Here is a 5,980-nt window from a genome sequence, read left to right as displayed (position 1 = left end):
GCCAAAAGAAGCTGGCTATGATTTCCGATCGTTGCTGCTTAATGCATGGTTGCTTCCCCCATAGCCCTGTTGCTTTCCACACAGCTGTGGGCACTTGTCCCAACCCTGGCCTGAATGTTGCTAATGGCAGCTGCTAATTGTTCTCTTGTTCCGGGCTATATTTAATTCCCCACTACTATTTTTTTTTTCCCCTTAATCATAAAAAAGCTTAAATTTCCCCAGGGAAGGTTATTGGCTCAGCTATGGAAATTTACCTGCTGCTTGCATAGAACTCAATGGAGAGGGGACGGACTCTACTTTTAAACCTAAGAACAACGTGTCTTTAGTGCTGAATTCTCTTAACCCTATGTGCTGTGGGGACGTGAGTTCCAGTCCTGGCTCTTCATTCTCCAGCTGCTCATTCCACCCCACTATGTGCTTTCTCTCCTGATTTTCCCCTGGGGAGATTGGTCTACATTTCCTGACAGCAGCCAGATCATTTTACTTCCAATTTCCATTAAGCTATCCACTGGCATACACTTCTAGCAAACAACTTTCAGGACATGGTAGTATAAATTACAGAGGAAAATGGTGGAAGCATGTGTGACGGATCTCTCTAGTGGCTAGTTCAAGTAGAAAAGAACTATATACTACTGCTGCTCGCTCATGGTGAGACTCCTGCAGCTCAAGAGGTGGAGGTTTGCATGCTGGTGTTCAAGTGGCACCCTGCTGGGGATGGCGGAGAGAGGTTATTGCTCAGGCCCACAGAGGATGGGTTAGGAATTGCTCAGAACTTTCCCCTGGCTCAGTACATAGGTGGCAGGGCAGGAAAAGCTTCCCTGCTCTTCTCCAGAGCTGTGGTATCCCCTGTAAAATGGTTATTAAATTTGTGGTGGAAGATGAGTCAAAGGACCATCCCATGGTCAGTCGTGCACCATGGAACGATGCACCAGGCTGCCTTGGATTGCCCTGCCTGTAGGACATGTGCACAGTCCTTCCAGTATGGAAAGCAATGGGAGAAAAGAACTGAATGAGAAGGCAGCAAGCTTTGTTAGCAGGTTCATAGGGGTGTGTGTGTGTGAATTTTTTTTCTCTACCTGCTTGCTTTATGCTGGACGTACAAATGACCCAAGGTAATTAGGTACTCTAGGGCTAGGGACAGAAGTACGCGTAAACCAGTTTAAGTAATCGGAAACTAGTTTAACCTGTAACAGAAGTGCATTCAGTGCACATAAACTAATTTCAAAAAGGCTGAAACTGGTTTAAGATGAATCTGGTTGACTGTAGTACAGACTTAACTGATTCGGGTCAAACTGGCGTATGAAACTTCTGTCCCAGACCCCTTCCTGGTTCAAGTTAAATCACAGTCCCCCAGCATGGCTTCCAGCCCTGGGCTGCCCTGTGCTGTCTGCTCCAGCAGAGAAGTGGGGGGAGGCAGGGACTGCACCCCTCCCTGTGCCCAGGCAAACCCTGTCTGGGGTCAGGGAGGTGGGGTTAAACTTCCCTTCCCCCAAATGCAGAGCTGCTCTGCCCTGCTAAACTTACTGCTGGCTGTGACTGTGGACTACAAATCCCAGAGGCACCTAGAAACAGGAAGAGAAAGTGGCAAGAAACCCTGCAGAGTCTTGCTGCTGTGATTTATGGACTGCAAATCCCAGAGACCTTGGGGACAGCAGGAAGAGGAAGGGAGCACCCAGCCCATGCTAGCTACATGCCAGAGAGCCGTACTCCTAGCACCCCCCAGACTTCTGGCCTGAGCCACTGCGGGTATGTGGCTGCATTTCCTGAATCAAAGGTGAATGTCTGTCCAGTTGTTCCTCAGTTTAATATCTAACCTGCAAGGACTGAATCGATTCGGCCTTGGGCTTTTTGATTGTCTGTACTTGGCCTAGAAGACTCTGTCCCATATCCTCAAATCTGCTGGTTATTTGTCCAGGGCATGTGGCCATGCAAATGACCCTGTAGGATGCTACACATCCTACGTTATTGGTCACCGTAGGAGCAGATGGGATGATTAGGAGGGAACAAACTCTTGTCTCTGACTAATTAAGTGACTATGGGACATTTATTATATGCTGGACAAGGAAACCTGAGTCATCCTTAAAAAAAAAAAAAAAAAAAAAAAAAAAAGGGAAAAGAGAGACCCATTTTCTTGAGTGTGGCTCTGGGAATATTGATATCAAGCTTCTGCAGGTAGCAGTCTGCAGGAATCAAACCTGTGACCTTTAATCTTGAAGCAAGACAGGTCTCTGTCTCTTGACATAAAGGAGGAATTCAGTTATATGGAAGTTGCATGGAGCCGCTGTCTCCTGGACCAGATCTGCTGCTAGACAGGGAGGCAAAGTGTGCTTGGCCATCTGGTTACATGGCCTGTTCATCTGTCTCCACAGCCTTGGTTGGGCTACAGCATTCAGCTGCTTGAACCTCTCCTGTCCCCTCGCTCTTCTTCCAGTCATCAAACCTAGGTTGCCTCTGTCTTCTACATAGCATCCCCACTGCTAGAGCAAGATCACTGGTCCCTGCAGCCCTTCCTAGTCGGAAGCAGGCTCCATCGAGTCATTCCACCCTGGTGTCAGACCGCACCTGGGAACGAGGAATGAAGCTAAAACAAACCTGTAGGGGCTACAAGTTTGGGAGCAGGATCCACGCTGGCCTGCCTCTTCTCTCTCTCCCTGTGCTGTTCTCTCTGGGCGGCAGGAGGATGTAGTTGGCATGAAAAACTCCACTTGCAACCCAGTCTCCTTCTATTATGCTGTATTCCTGAGGGGCAGCTGAGGTCAGAATGGGACCAAGGCCGAGGAGGGGGGAGGATTTGTCTCGCAGCCTAAGAATCCCCCCTTTATGTGCCCTTATCTCCAGTGAATTCCGTCCTCTCGGACCCTGCCACGGACACAAGGCCCTCAGTGTCTTTGCTCTTTCCTCCCAAAACAAAGGCGGCTGCAGTAATTTTTCACTTTTCGCATTGCAATCTGCTTCCCCCTCGAGTGCCCAGTGGTCTGTGGCCCTGTGAATCGGGCTGGTTGTTCAGCTGATGCATTGCACCAGAGGGTTGGGGCGGCTGGGGCCTTGGCTCTGTGTCGAGCTGCCCCAAGAAGGTCAGGTGGCTGCTATTCCCTTTTGGGAGGATGCAGCTTGCACTTTCTCTGCTCTCGCTGGGATGGCTGGTGCCTCGGGCACTGCTAGCGGGAGCTCAGAGGCTACAGCCTAAGCCTGCTTCATGGCATTGGGTGTGTGGCAGGCAAGGTGGTAGCTATCAAGCTCATGCTGGAGAGCTCCAGGTGCTGTGCCAGCCTGAGCTGCAAGGATACAGCTCCTTAGCTGGGGCTGTAACATCTAACACCCTCTGCCAGCTGGACCCAGAAGGAAGGGGACATATAATTGCTCTTGCCAGTGAGGATAGGTCTTTGGCCTGCATCCTAGGTGGCCTCTAAGAGACTGGGCCAAGTAATTGAGGCACAACTGCTCTGGAGTACAAGGCTGTTCCCATCGCCCACTGCTCACCTTGTGTCACTGCCCACTGCTTTTACAGATGGGTAAACCAAAGGATGGAGGAGAGCAGTGACTCCCATAAGATTGCCCAACGGGCCAGATGGCAGAGCCAGGGCTGCAATACAAGTCTCCTCTTGCTGCCAGTTCATGCTGTGTTAGTTTGGTTTCAATCCCATGACTTCCTCCTCCCCGTCCACACGCACATGCACGCTGCTTGGGGCAGAGGTTTCAGCTGCTGGTTTGGGCAAGCTGTGGCATCAACGTGGCTCCAGGAGCTAAGTGCACAACAGCTTCAGTAAGGGACAAGCCCACTTTGCTCACTTGATGCAGTGAAGCTGCCAAGAAGACCACCTCCAGCAGGGCACAGTCATCCCAAGGGACCATGTGAAGGTATCTCCGGTTAGCTCTTCTGGTATTGTCTGTTGATCCTGCAGCTTCTCCCTCTCCGAGGGACCACTTCCACACGCAGAGCAGTCCTTCATCAATTGGACCTGCCTAAGCTGGCTGTGGTACCAGACCTTATGCAGGATCTTTCTGGACCCTGAGGCTGGCACTTGCACTGGGGCAAGTGTGCTGGAGGAAAGGCATCTTTTGCTAAGCTAGGCTGCAGGTGCAGGCAAGGGAAGGTATCTGGCTACTGATCCCAGAGGTGTGAAAAGGGGCCAGCCTGAAGCTGAGCTGGGAAAGGGCGTGCGCCTTGTGGGTAGGTGGAGGGGAGTCTCTGCCAAGGAATGTCCTGGGTGTTGGGAAAGGTGGGGGACCTGCCCCTTCAGTGGCTTCTCAGGAAGGGATGGATTGCAGCATGCGAGAGCAATGTGTTTGCAGCCCTGCCAGCTGTGAAGGCCACACCTCGGAGCTGGGGATGACTCTGCTTTTACTGCACTGAGTCACTCGTCCTCCCCACAGCCACTTCCTCTCCAGGAGAGAGAAGCTACCATTCATTTATCGTGCAGCTTATAAGAGTGCTTCCTGCCTCACCCCTACTTTTTATAACTCTCCATCTCCCCTGAGCCATGGGTCTGGGCACAGATAACTGAGCAGGAAGAGAGCCCTGCCAGGAACAGGGTGCCTGCAAGGCAGGGTATCCTGTGAGCATCCCTGCGGCTGCGGGCAACTGCTTTCGTGCTCACAGCTTGTCAGGCCTAGTTTTTCACGTGGGCTCAGCCTCTGGAGTGCCTTATGGCTTCCACAGGAGCTGGAGGTGTCTAGGGCCTCCAAAACCTGGGCCTGTGGTGTCTGAGAAGAGAGGGGGAGGGATGCAGCTGGAAGAGCAGGGCCCAGGGAGACCTGAACCTTGGCAGCATTGCTGTGGTGCATGTCTTCTAAGTGCTAGCTCCTTCCTCCATCAGAGCTGTCCCGTTACTTCCCTATCTCAAATGACTCCCAGATCTTGGGGCTGCTTTAAAACCCCCATCCCTGGGATTACTTCCCACTTCATGACTCAGCCCTTCCCTGTGATGTTTGACAGGGCCAGCTGCCAGCGGCTTGATGCCCGGGCTTGGACCCGGAGCCTCCAGAGTTATGCGCGTGGGCTCTGCAGCTTCGTGAGCTGGGCTCTGGAGTAGGGAGATGCGTCCTTTGTCCCCTTGGTGGATCATGAATGGTGGGAGTGCAGCGTGCACAACCGTGGCTCAGCTTCCAGGGAAATGTCCTTTTGCTGTGACCACGTTGCAGACTAGTCGTCTGCATCCTCCTGAGACGGAGCGTGCACCAAACTGACTCACTTCCATAGCACCCCAAACCAGCCTCCATAGCCTAAAAGTGAATCGGCTTGCAAATGCATGAGCAAAGCTTCATTAGGCAAGTATCGCATGGCAAGCTGTGCCTTTGAGTCACCCTGGTGCTCTCAGCCTGGGGTGGGGCATGAAATTTATGGCCAAGCAACTAAACCACGGGAACAGGCCAGTAGAAATTGCCTGACCAGTGTCAGTATCTGGTGAGCAAAGAGATTTAAAGGGTGGCCTGGTCACTATTTTACTGGGGGTCCCGCTTGTATCCGGTACCCCTGTGCTTTTGTACCTGTAACTTTTAAGGTTTGTATCAGCTGAGGATCTGGCTCCAAGAGGTTTCATAGTTTCTAGGGTCGGAAGGGACCTGAGCAGATCATCTAGTCCGACCCCCTGCCATGGCAGGAAGAGCACTGGGGTCAAATGCCCCCAGTAAGGTGGTCATCCAACCTCCTCTTAAAAACCCCCAGGGTGGGAGCCTGCACCACCTCACTTGGAAGCTGGTTCCAGACTCTAGCCACCCTGACTGTGAAGTAGCGCCTCCTGATGTCCAACTTAAACCTTCCCTCCGCCAGCTTGTGACCATTGTTCCTGGTCACTCCTTGCGGCACTCGGGGGAACAGGGACTCCCCCAGCGCCTGCTGATCCCCCCTGACCAGTTTATAACAGGCCACAAGATCCCCCCTCAGCCTTCTCTTTTGAAGGCTGAACAGGTTCAGGTCCCGCAACCTTTCCTCATAGGACCTACCCTGCTGTCCCTTGATCATACGAGTGGCCCTCCTCTG

The sequence above is a fragment of the Gavialis gangeticus genome, unplaced genomic scaffold (genome assembly GCF_001723915.1).
Source record: "Gavialis gangeticus isolate Ggan-Ray unplaced genomic scaffold, GavGan_comp1, whole genome shotgun sequence".
Lineage (NCBI taxonomy): Eukaryota > Metazoa > Chordata > Crocodylia > Gavialidae > Gavialis > Gavialis gangeticus.
This window is presented reverse-complemented; position numbering follows the sequence as displayed.